This window comes from Schistocerca gregaria, chromosome 2 (assembly GCF_023897955.1).
Source record: "Schistocerca gregaria isolate iqSchGreg1 chromosome 2, iqSchGreg1.2, whole genome shotgun sequence".
In the NCBI taxonomy this organism is placed as follows: Eukaryota; Metazoa; Arthropoda; class Insecta; order Orthoptera; family Acrididae; genus Schistocerca; species Schistocerca gregaria.
In genome coordinates this window covers 383,844,157-383,857,647 of record NC_064921.1, presented here as the reverse complement: position 1 = coordinate 383,857,647, position 13,491 = coordinate 383,844,157, and the positions used below count along the sequence as shown (strand labels likewise).

The 13,491-nt window shown below is 43.7% G+C and overlaps 1 pseudogene; it reads right to left on the bottom strand.

The window, feature by feature from the left end:
* Positions 1–13,124: 13,124 nt before the first annotated feature.
* LOC126337350 (5S ribosomal RNA) lies at positions 13,125–13,242 on the bottom strand (annotated as a pseudogene).
* Between the last annotated feature and the right edge of the window lie 249 nt (positions 13,243–13,491).

The window sequence follows — 13,491 nt, the reverse complement described above, 5'->3', positions numbered from 1 at the left end:
GAATAAAAGTTCCCACTGTAGCTTATTCTACACGTATTACCCGTTCTTTTTATATTGTGTTCAGAAGACAGGCGCGGAATTCGCTGCTGGGTAGTGATAATATGGCTGCTGCGCGATCGAGTAAAACTGGAGTAGAATGCGACGAAATATATCCCACTGCGCAGCAGGAAATTATCGGGCTCCGAATGTATGGCAAATCAGATTGGAGGCTCTAAAATAAAATACGTAATTAATTAAGTAATAGCACGCAGGTGGTGTATAGTCATCACATCATCGAAACTATGCTTCACAAAGGAGAAGTAAGGTTGAAATATAAACAGCGATCACACAAATAATCATGGATACAGGACAGATATATGAAATAAATATAAGCTAACAGTCCGCCAAAAATTATAGTAATTACTAGAAATTAACTTGAGAGCAACAAGATGAGACTCTTACTTTTAAGACAGGAAAAAAAAACAAAGGTGATACTTTCTTCCCATATTAAAAAAAAAGACGAATTAAATTGTGGGAAAGATATATAAGTGATGCCCTCACGAGGGAATCGCTAAACATATGTTATATGGTAGTTGTTGCAGTGATCCTATAACAAATAGTTGAGTTAAAATAAGAACTTCTCTATTTGTACTTCACATCTCAAAAGTAGCGTATTTGGTGGAGAGTATATGATATACTACAACTTAGTTTTCCCCTACCAGTTTCGTGGTTTATTCGCCAATAGTATGCTGGAAGGAGTGTTTTCGGCACTTTTCTGCACACACTCGATTCGCTCCCTTGGCGTCTTGTGGTAACGATACGAGTTCTCTGTTGGAGTAGGTAATACGTTTCCTGTGCTGAAACGTGGGACATCAGAAGATCGCGGGGAAACTTCACAGCGATGCCCAAAGGATTTCTGGGGTCTTTGGTGTCTGTCGAGGATTACCCGCATTAACAAATGGTTCAAATGGTTCTGGGCACTATGGGACTTAACTTCTGAGGTCATCAGTCCCCTAGAACTTAGCACTAATTAAACATAACTAACCTAAGGACATCATACACTCCCATGCCCGAGGCAGGATGCGAACCTGCGACCGTAGCGGTCTCACGGTTCCAGACTGTAGCGCCTAGAACCGCTCGGCCCCACCGGCCAGCCCCGCATTAACAATAATAACTCGTGACAAAACTCATAATTAATCTTTGAATCTTCCCATTCCTTCTGTTAAGACAACTTTGTGTCACAGTCTCACGAGCAGTAGTGAAGAGTCAGCCGTAAAATTCCGTTTGAGATAAAAATTTTAAAAAAATAAAACATTTTTATTTGTGTAAGATAGTGCCATTCACATAAACGAACTAGGCAACAGCCTCTCATCATAGGTCCAATTATAGACCGCTATTCATATTTACCTACCCTTTAAACTAAACACCGTCCGAAAACGACTCGGAAGGCCCAACGGCACACCGCTCACCCAACCGTTGCCAATTTCCGTGACCGCGGCCCTTAAGTCCTGAATCAAGTAGCTCAAGTAAGGGCTGAGTGCACCGAAGTTGCGAACAGCGCTCGGCAGACCGGCCGGTCACCCATCCAACTGCCAGCCAAATTCAACAGCGCTTAACCTCGATGATCTGACGGGAACCGTTATTGCCATTGCTCCAAGACCGTAGCCATACTTACCCTACAGAGTATATAATATGATTAAAAGTACAACAGGTACTGCAAAATTACAAACACTAGCACACCTCATACACTTTCAGTATGAGTATTTAAACGGTATTCTGCCTCTTATCGCACAAGTCATAGTTCATACAAATCACATCACTCATGCTTTAATTATTGCGGTGCTCTTTGTGAGACTCCAGAAAATTAGTATTGTCAATCTAAAGCCTACTTCTTTACAAAGCTGACTTTATAACACAGAAACCGGCAGTTTGTGCACAAGTGAAATAAAGCTCGTCATTCTGAAAAACTCAGCGCTGTTTCCTGTACAAATTGACAGTGAGCCCATTGGATAAAATCCACCACACTGCCGGCCATGGTCAATTTACTCGAAAAAGTTGTGTGTTTTTTGCATATCATCTAACGTCTCTGCTGACATTTTCATCTGGGATGTTCATCTTACGTAAAAAATAATGTTGGTGTATTTGTCGTGCCGCCCTTCTACATCTGCATCTACATCTACATGGATACTCTGAAAATCGCATTTAAGTGCCTGGCAGACGATTCATCGAACCATCTTCACAATTTTCTATTAGTCCAGTCTCGTGTCGCCCTAACCGCCGTCTGCTTCACGTCTGCTGTGCAGCGAGCTACCTTAATTTAAGTATTATCTGTATTTTTCTTACTTGTCACTTCTTCTTCTGCGTGTTTTTGCTTTTAGGAAGCTTTAATAGTAGAGTGCTATTAAGTGTTCCATAGATCTCGTGTTTGTTTTGAATACAGTCAGGGAGAGTCCCTTTAGTCAGCCATAGTGCCAGTAGTGTCAGTGTCGTCCTAACCGCCGTCTGCTTCACGTCTTCTGTGCAGAGAGCTACCTTAATTTAAGTATTATCTGTATTTTTCTTACTTGTCACTTCTTCTTCTGCGTGTTTTTGCTTTTAGGAAGCTTTAATAGTAGAGTGCTATTAAGTGTTCCATAGATCTCGTGTTTGTTTTGAATACAGTCAGAGAGTCCCTTTAGTCAGCCATAGTGCTAGTAGTGCTAGTGTTTGTTTTCAGTACCGTCCAGAGACAGGTAGTGCTATTTTCCTTGTTTCTACAAGAAGTGGTTAGCAATCACAGTTTAGTCAATAATCAACCGCCTTTAGTGAATTAGCAGTCTAGTTAAAAGCTGATTAACACTCTATAGTAAATTGATTTCTTAGGATGGCTAGGATGTGTGGCTGCTGTGTACGGACGCAGGAGGAGCTGGCCACTCTTCGCGAACAGCTGAGCATGTTGATGGCCGCGGTCAGCCGTCTTCAGGCTGCTGCCTCGGAGTGTAGCGGCAGTGGGGAGTCTGGTGCGTCGCATGGTGCACCCCAGGTGTTAGATGCTTCACCCACTGTCCCTGCTGTCGAGACATCTTCGCGGGTACCGGGCGCGGTTGGGCCACCCTCTCCCCAAGGGGAGTGGCGGGTTCAGCGGCGTTCGCGGCGCACGAGGCGGAGGATCAATGTGGAGGCTGGCCGTGTGGCATCGCCCGCTCTGCCTGTGAGTGGACATGTGGCTGCTCCTTCAGCAAGGTCCGAGCAGGCACACGGGGGGAGGGGTTTATTAGTTATTGGGAGCTCCAACGTTAGGCGGGTGATGGAGCCCCTTAGGGAAATAGCGGAAAGGTCGGGGAAGAAGGCCAGTGTTCACTCTGTCTGCTTGCCGGGGGGTCTCATCCGAGATGTGGAGGAGGCCCTACCGGCGGCGATAGAGAGCACTGGGTGCACCCGAATGCAAATTGTTGCTCATGTCGGCACCAATGACTCTTGCCGTCTGGGTTCAGAGGTCATCCTCAGTTCGTACAGGCGGTTGGCGGAGTTGGTGAAGGTAGAAAGCCTCGCTCGCGGGGTGGAATCAGAGCTAACTATTTGTAGTATCGTTCCGAGAACCGATCGCGGTCCTCTGGTTTGGAGCCGAGTGGAAGGCTTAAACCAGAGGCTCAGACGATTCTGCGGAGAGCTGGGGTGCAAATTTCTCGACCTCCGCTATCGGGTGGAGAAATGTAGGGTCCCCCTGAATAGGTCAGGCGTGCACTACACGCCGGAAGCGGCTACGAGGGTAGCGGAGTACGTGTGGAGTGCACATGGGGTTTTTTTAGGTTAGAGAATTCCCTCCCTAGGCCCGACAAGACGCCTCCTGAGACGCGGCAAGGCAGGAGTAGGCAAAATGCAACAAGGAATAACAATATTAATGTGCTAATAGTAAACTGCAGGAGCGTCTATAGAAAGGTCCCAGAACTGCTCTCATTAATAAACGGTCACAACGCCCATATAGTACTAGGAACAGAAAGTTGGCTGAAACCAGACGTAAACAGTAATGAAATCCTAAACTCTGATTGGAATGTATACCGCAGAGATAGGCTGGACAGTGAAGGGGGAGGCGTGTTTATAGCGATAAGAAGTGCAATAGTATCGAAGGAAATTGACGGAGATTCGAATTGTGAAATGATTTGGGTGAAGGTCACGGTTAAAGCAGGCTCAGACATGGTAATTGGATGTCTCTATAGGCCCCCGGGCTCAGCAGCTGTTGTGGCTCAGTACCTGAAGAATAATTTGGAAAATATTTCGAGTAGATTTCCCCACCATGTTATAGTTCTGGGTGGAGATTTTAATTTGCCGGATATAGACTGGGAGACTCAAACGTTCATAACGGGTGGCAGGGACAAAGAATCCAGTGAAATATTTTTAAGTGCTTTATCTGAAAACTACCTTGAGCAGTTAAACAGAAAACCGACTCGTGGCGATAATATATTAGACCTTCTGGTGACAAACAGACCCGAACTATTTGAATCAGTTAATGCAGAACAGGGAATCAGCGATCATAAAGCGGTTACTGCGTCGATGATTTCAGCCGTAAATAGAAATATTAAAAAAGGTAGGAAGATTTTTCTGTTTAGCAAAAGTGACAAAAAGCAGATTACAGAGTACCTGACGGCTCAACACAAAAGTTTTGTCTCAAGTGCAGATAGTGTTGAGGATCAGTGGACAAAGTTCAAAACCATAGTACAATATGCGTTAGATGAGTATGTGCCAAGCAAGATCGTAAGAGATGGAAAAGAGCCACCGTGGTACAACAACCGAGTTAGAAAACTGCTGCGGAAGCAAAGGGAACTTCACAGCAAACATAAACATAGCCAAAGCCTTGCAGACAAACAAAAATTACGCGAAGCGAAATGTAGTGTGAGGAGGGCTATGCGAGAGGCTTTCAATGAATTCGAAAGTAAAGTTCTATGTACTGACTTGGCAGAAAATCCTAAGAAATTTTGGTCCTATGTCAAAGCGGTAGGTGGATCAAAACAAAATGTCCAGACACTCTGTGACCAAAATGGTACTGAAACAGAGGATGACAGACTAAAGGCCGAATTACTAAATGTCTTCTTCCAAAGCTGTTTCACAGAGGAAGACTGCACTGTGCTTCCTTCTCTAGATTGTCGCACAGTTGACAAAATGGTAGATATCGAAGTAGACGACAGAGGGATAGAGAAACAATTAAAATCGCTCAAAAGAGGAAAGGCCGCTGGTCCTGATGGGATACCAGTTCGATTTTACACAGAGTACGCGAAGGAACTTGCCCCCCTTCTTGCAGCGGTGTACCGTAGGCCTCTAGAAGAGCGAAGCGTTCCAAAGGATTGGAAAAGGGCACAGGTCATCCCCGTTCTCAAGAAGGGACGTCGAACAGATGTGCAGAACTATAGACCTATATCTCTAACGTCGATCAGTTGTAGAATTTTGGAACACGTATTATGTTCGAGTATAATGTCTTTTCTGGAGACTAGAAATCTACTCTGTAGGAATCAGCATGGGTTGCGAAAAAGACGATCGTGTGAAACCCAGCTCGCGCTATTCGTCCACGAGACTCAGAGGGCCTTAGACACGAGTTCACAGGTAGATGCCGTGTTTCTTGACTTCCGCAAGGCGTTTGACACAGTTCCCCACAGTCGTTTAATGAACAAAGTAAGAGCATACGGACTATCAGATCAATTGTGTGATTGGATTGAGGAGTTCCTAGATAACAGAACGCAGCACGTCATTCTCAATGGAGAGAAGTCTTCCGAAGTAAGAGTGATTTCAGGTGTGCCGCAGGGGAGTGTCATAGGACCGTTGCTATTCACAATATACATAAATGACCTGGTGGATGACATCGGAAGCTCACTGAGGCTTTTTGCAGATGATGCTGTGGTGTATCGAGAGGTTGCAACAATGGAAAATTGTACTGAAATGCAGGAGGATCTGCAGCGAATTGACGCATGGTGCACGGAATGGCAATTGAATCTCAATGCAGCGAAGTGTAATGTGATGCGAATACATAGAAAGATAGGTCCCTTATCATTTAGCTACAAAATAGCAGGTCAGCAACTGGAAGCAGTTAATTCCATAAATTATCTGGGAGTACGCATTAGGAGTGATTTAAAATGGAATGATCATATAAAGTTGATCGTCGGTAAAGCAGATGCCAGACTGAGATTCATTGGAAGAATCCTAAGGAAATGCAATCCGACAACAAAGGAAGTAGGTTACAGTACGCTTGTTCGCCCAATGCTTGAATACTGCTCAGCAGTGTGGGATCCGAACCAGGTAGGGTTGATAGAAGAGATAGAGAAGATCCAACGGAGAGCAGCGCGCTTCGTTACAGGATCATTTAGTAATTGCGAAAGCGTTACGGAGATGATAGATAAACTCCAGTGGAAGACTCTGCAGGAGAGACGCTCAGTAGCTCGGTACGGGCTTTTGTTGAAGTTTCGAGAACATACCTTCACCGAAGAGTCAAGCAGTATATTGCTCCCTCCTACGTATATCTCGCGAAGAGACCATGAGGATAAAATCAGAGAGATTAGAGCCCACACAGAAGCATACCGACAATCCTTCTTTCCAAGTACAATACGAGACTGGAATAGAAGGGAGAACCGATAGAGGTACTCAGGGTACCCTCCGCCACACACCGTCAGGTGGCTTGCGGAGTACGGATGTAGATGTAGATGTAGATATATCTTCCCGTGCGAGTTCTGATTTCCCTTATTCTATTGTGATGATTGTTTCTTCCTATGTAGATCGACGTCTACAAAATATTTTCGCATTAGGAGGACAAAGTTTGTGACTGAAATTTCGCGAGAAGATTCCCTCGAAAAGAAAAACACCTTTGTTTTAGTGAAGTCCACCTCAAATCCTGTATCATATCAGAGACACTGTTTCCCCTATTTCGCGACAATACTCTGTCAATCCTATGTGATAAGGATCCCACACCGGGCAGCAGTATTCTATTGGAGCTTCTTTCTAAAGTAGCCGGTAGTGAACTTCAACTAAAGCGCAGCATGGACTCACATGTAGCAAATTCACTGAATTACAATCTACGAATGACAGTTATTTAGATAGTTGTTATGTAGTTGTTGTTATGGTCTTCAATCCGAAGACTGGCATGATGCAGCTCTCCATGCTACTCTAACCTGTGTGAGTCTCTTCATCTCCCAGTACTTACTGCAACCTACATCCTTCTGAATCTGCTAACTGTATTCATCTCTTGGTCTCCCTATATGAGTTTTACCCCCCACACTTCCCTCTAATAGTAAATTGGTGATCCCTTGATGTCTCATAGTGCATCCTGTCAACCAATACCTTCTACTGGTCAAGTTGTGCCACAAACATCTTGTCTCCCTATTTCTGTTCACTACTTCCTTATCAGTTTCGTACTCTATCTATCTAATCTTCAACACATTTCTGTAGCATAAAATTTCTAAAGCTTTTATTTTCTTTTGGTCTAATCTCTTTAGCGTCCATGTTTCACTTCCATACATAGCTACATTACAGGCAAATATTTTCAGAAAAAACTTCCTAAGACTCGAAGCTATATTTGATGTAAAAAAATTTCTCTTCTCAAGAAATATTAATTTTTTGCGATTGCCAGCCTACATTTTATATCCTCTCGACTTCGGCCATGATAAGTTAATTTGCTGACCCAATAGCAAAACTCATCTACTGCTTTAAGCAGTAGTAGCCGTTCTACTTTAGCTTTTAGTTTTTATACTCCAGATTTAATAGGGCCGTCCGCTTGTGATCAGTTCTGCTACTAGATGACGTTGGAAACCACTAGCTACAGCTCTCTGACAAATATTATAGGCTTATAAATAATGATTAGCCAAATCATAGCCGGCCGGTGTGGCTCAGCGATTCTAGAAGCTTCAGTCTGGAACCGCGCAACCGCTACGGTCGCAGGTTCGAATCCTGCCTTGGGCATGGATGTGTGTGATGTCCTTAGGTTAGTTCGGATTAAGTAATTCTAAGTTCTAGGAGACTGATGACTTCAGATGTTAAGTCCCATAGTGCTCAGAGCCATTTGAACCAGCCAAATTATTATGACCACCTACTTAGTTGGTGTTGCTTCACATTTGGAATCCGTAAGTTATTAGCCGCTGATTTTTCGGTGCGATGGAGACGCTCGATAACGTCCCAGATTTATTCAATCGGATTCCGTGAAGCCAAATTTGGGGTAGAAAGGATTTGAATGTGAGTTCAATATTATGCTCTTCCATCCACTATACTAGGTACAACAGGTCTTACGCCTTGTGTCATGGGCAACTATTCTGCTGGAAGATGTCACCCCCTTTGGGGAAAATATCAAGCAGGAAGGGATACAGGTGGTCAGTAATAACGTTCACGAAATCCACAAAGCTGCCTTTGTGTCATCGATTACTACCACAGATCTCATGGGAGCCTAGTAGTCTCCGATAGGGCATAATAGTGCCTCCCTCATAGGAGAACATGCCCCTAACAGCCGTTCGGCGGGTGATCGCGAATCCGGACTGGACCATCGACGTGGTATAACAAGGGACCTGATTCATCCAGCCAGGTGACACTTCCCTCTGATCCACAGTCAAATTTAGATGATAACGCTCCCACTACACTCGTTTTCTTTGTGTCAACAAGGGAATCCATGGGTGTCGTCTGCTGCAGGACCCCATGTTAAAGAATTTGCGCTGAGCGGTGCACTCCGAAACACTTGAGCTTGCATCAGCATTGTATTCTGCCACCAGATCTATACGAGATAGCCGCCTATCCTGTGTACATGGCGGAAATACCTCTGGCCACCAGATTCTGTGACGAGGAATTGACATCCAACACGTTGTCAAGTATATGGGCTCCCACAACAAAAAAATGTTCATATGGCTCTAAGCACTATGGACTTAACATCGGAGGTCATCAGCCCCTAGGCTTAGAACTACGTAAACTAACCTAAGGGCATAACACACATGCATGCCCGAGGCAGCATTCGAACCTGCGACCGTAGCAGCCGCGTGGTTCCGGATTGTAACGCCTAGAACCGCTTGGCCACCGGGGCGGCTATGGGTTCCAATGCGCTTAAAAACTTTCAGTGGATTCTCGCTGCTATAGGATGTGAACGGCATTGTGCCATAATGTTTTGCCTTTTGTCACAGTCGCTTATGTCAGTGGATTTTCCCAATTGTGTCTCTTAACGTCGCTAGTTTACGTGACTATGTCCAATAGCACAGACATTGGTTGCCAATTAAGCCCTAAGAAGCACTTAAGTGTTAAACACAGACGACGCTTGTAAGTTCACGCTATTATTAAATGCTGCTACCTATTACTAGATGAAATGGCCACACCGGCCTAACAGCCTCTAAGAAACACTGTTGCACACAGTAACGTCTAAATATGGTGTTTCAGATCACGAACTGTGAAAGGAGGAAGTTTCTATTCCTCTAATCAAAGCCTTACGCTCTGTTACACGTGGAAATACCAGGGAGAAACAAGACACCGATATATACGGGCAATGTAGAAACGAAACCACTAACTACAGTCCAGAGGCACATACAGACACCTTTTACGAATTCTTTTTAATGTAAAGGCTTAAGTGCATAGAAGTCTTTTCCCTCACATTGTAATACCTACGAAGCTTAAACCCCTAATTAAACATAACGCGTTTTCCACACACAAGGGACGCCAATTGTAATTATTATGAGGGGACTGTACTTCTTCAATAAACTGTCTCATACATCCACGCACAGAGGTGCCAAGCGCAGTGTCCTTGAGGCTACGACGAATGTTAAGTGTAATAGTTTTGACACTCAATGTTCAATGTCTATAAAGAGTTTCATGAAATATACCAATTGTAATCCACAGATAACATTCGCTGGGTTGCTGAACGCAACATTTTCCACCAAAAGGATCTGCCAGGTGCAATGTGCACAGTGGATTCCTGAATACAGAAACTGCACCCACATTTCTTGACAGAGTTGTCCTTCCCTCTCGTCTTCTAAAATGACTCGGAGACCGCGTTTCAATTGGTTTCTTCTTTCCCAGCCACGGTTCACAAACACGCATTCAGCAAACAGTGCATAAGAGTGGCAAATGGGATGTTACTTCAGTGAGAATTGCGAGATATCAGGACGTCAACTAATTATGTTTTATGTACTAATTGCAAATTTAGAAAAACAACGAGGGGCGTTCAGTAAATAATGCAATACATTTTTTTCTCAGCCAATTTCGGTTGAAAAAATGCGGAATTTTTCGTGGGAATAGTCTAATATTCCCGCTTCTGCCTATAAAGTTACATGAAGTTTCGGTAGGTGGTGGCGCTATACGTAGCATTAAAAATGGTGGCTGTCACGGAGGTGTGTTCCAAGCAGAGAGCTGTCATTGAGTTTCTTTTGCCGGAAATCCAAAGCATCGCAGATATTCATGGGCACTTGCAGAATGTCTACGGAGACATGGCAGTGAACAAAAACACGGCGAGTACTTGTCGGAGACGCCTCTTGTCATCATAAGGAGGTCACTCGAGGTCACGCAATCTTCCGCGTACCGACCCGCAGCACACAGTTGTAACGCTTGTTACGTTGGAACGTGCGGACATTCGAAGTGGTCGATGGATCACAGTCGAGACAGCGCTTCACAATTTAACGCCTCTGGTGGTAATGCTGACACAATCGTCCACCAGCTGGAGTACTTGAGGGTGTATGCCCAGTGGTTTCCTCGCCGCCTAACGGAAGAACATAAAGGGCAACGAAGGACTATCAGTGCGGTACTGCTTGTGCATTGCGAGGCTGCTCTTGACAATTTTTTGTCGAACATCGTCATGGCCGATGAAATATAGGTTCATCATTGGAACGGGAAACAAAACTGCAATCCATGGATGGACGCCACATAGAAAAATTTCAAAGCCGCATTCTCAGCTGGCGACAGCCTTCTGGGACTCCGAAGGAGTCATTCTGTTTAATATCCTCCCTCAAGGTGAAACTATCAACTCTGAAGTATATATTTCTACCCGCTGAAGATTTAAGGAACAAGTTGAGTCTGCCGCCACAAAAATGAACTCCTTTTCTCAATGACAACTCAAGACCTGACACAAGACTCCGCACCCGCGATGACATACCAAAACTTCATTGGACTGTTCTAACTCATGCACCCGATGTTCTGGCTGTTGCATCTTCCGACTTTCGTCTGTTTGGCTCAATAAAGGACGCACTCCACGGGAAACAGTGCGTGAATGATATGGATGTTACTGATGCAGCAAAACGTAGCCTCCGATGTCGACGAGCAGTGACGTACCGTACGGGCATACGGACCTTCACAATCAGGTGGCGTAAGGCCGTCGCATTGAATGGGGATTATATTGAGAAATAGGATTTTGTAGCAAAAAGATTTGATGTACTGAAAATCTAGATAGAAAAGACAACTTTCTTTCATAAAAAATGTGCTTCATTACATACTGAACGCCCCGTCTTACAAATGTAATAAATGATCTTCATTCTCTCTTCTTCATTCACAATTGTGTGTTTTGTTGTCTGATTTATGTAAAATAGTGCGTGTTTTCGTTCATTAACAATTGATATCTGTTTAATTTAATGCCAGAGGAATTTCAAAATAAAAAAGAAAGACGTATAATTAATAAGTTAACGTACATTATAACAATAATCTGTAGCTATACTAACGTATTTAATAAACGAAGACTTGACTTACTAAGGTAATGCCACTAACAACCACAATACCTGTTCCATATCTTGAAAATTACTGTGATCTGTATTTAAGTGGAAGAATTGTTTTTAATTACACTGTTGGCACAACATTATCGTGCACATACTCATAATTATTTTATTTCTCGATATCTTCAGGAGCAGCTCACACTGACGATATACATTACGTGTTTTCCTCAGCAACGTCTCTGGATCCTGACACAGATGGAGGTATTATTAGGACTCAGATGATAGATATGTGGAGCAACTTCGCAAAATATGAGTAAGTAACTATCTTCGTAATTGCCGTAGCCACTTATTGAAGTGTCGGTTACATTTAAAAGTAATAGCTGAAGTGATTCTACATCAATTAAAAGAATGCTATTGTTGTATAGTTTCCTCGCCATGAAAAGTATGAATTGCTTTACAACCTGACCAAAATGAGGAATATCATTTTAAGTTGCCATTTACCACGTCATATATCAACTGAAAAGCACAGAAATACCAGACTATCCAGTCCATCTCATAATCAAATTATGAGGCAAAACGCCTGCGAACAACTGCTTGACAGATCTCATTCACTTAAACCATTTCATGTTGAACCTCCTGTTGCTACTGTTAATGTGTTTAAACTGTATGCTCGACATTTCACCAACTGCTCGGAAGCTGAAACACATTTTCTCACAAAAAAATGAGCTAAATTAGCGCAAGGAAGAGTTTTCAATCCCAAACAGTTTGAAACATTCTGGGGATCGAAACACCTAAAGAAAAATTGGTACTCTATGCGATACACAAAACAAATTAAAAGTATGTCAGTTCATTTAGAGAGATGTTCTTTAGACAATAGTGGTGGATAAGGACGTGGTGGACAATTTATATGAATGCATCGTCATTTTGGAAGTTCCATCCTCCTGTTTGGAATGATTTCTGTGACAGTGAGTGAACGCTGTTACATTAAATACTTTCATACAATTTTTCAGACACACTTAGCTCCAGCATTCAAAAATATTACACGACCTCACTATTCATTACTGAATTTCTACCACTCTTTCGCTGGTCTTGTCATTACGTGAATGCAGTTTATGACGGGAAGGTAGACTGACCTTATAACGCTACCTTTCCGTTGGTCGGTAGTACAGGTATTGTGCTCGGCAAACACATGAATTCACTTCTCTGAATTCACCTCTTTTGCAATATGGTAGTTAGTAAAGGGTCAGCCACAAATACTTGTTGATGGATGTAATGTCAAACTGGTATCATTAACACCGTACTATACATAAAAACTAAACTCCCCGCGAACAGGCCACCAAGACCCAATGGTACCAACCGGCCGCCTTGTCATCCTCAGCCCGACGGTATCACTGGATGTGGATATGGACGGGCATGTCGTCAGCGCATCTCGCTCGGCCGTATGTCAGTTGTCGAGACCGGAGCCACTACTTATCAATCAAGTAGCTCCTCAGCTTACCTCACAAGGGGAGACTGCAGCCCGCTTGCCAACAGCGCTCGGCAGACCGGGTGGTCACCCATCCAAGTGCTAGCCCAGTCCGAAAGCCCTTAACTTTGGTGATCTGACGGAAACCGGTGTTAAGACTGCGGCAAGGCCGTTGGCCTGTAGTTTACATAATCGTATCAAATTCAGTTTGTTCACTAGTGCGCCGTCTCGCCTCGTGCGTACCTTTCTAGCTGACACCACTTACATGGCACGCACGTCATGGTCACTGTCTCAGGGAGGGGACTATAAAAAGCATGTGTATATCGTAGTACCGTGTTAGTGTTGTTACCGTTACAGTTGTTGCGAAACAAAGTGTACTCCTCTTGAATGGTATCAAGTAGGTCACTGAGGTTAACGTCCTAATCT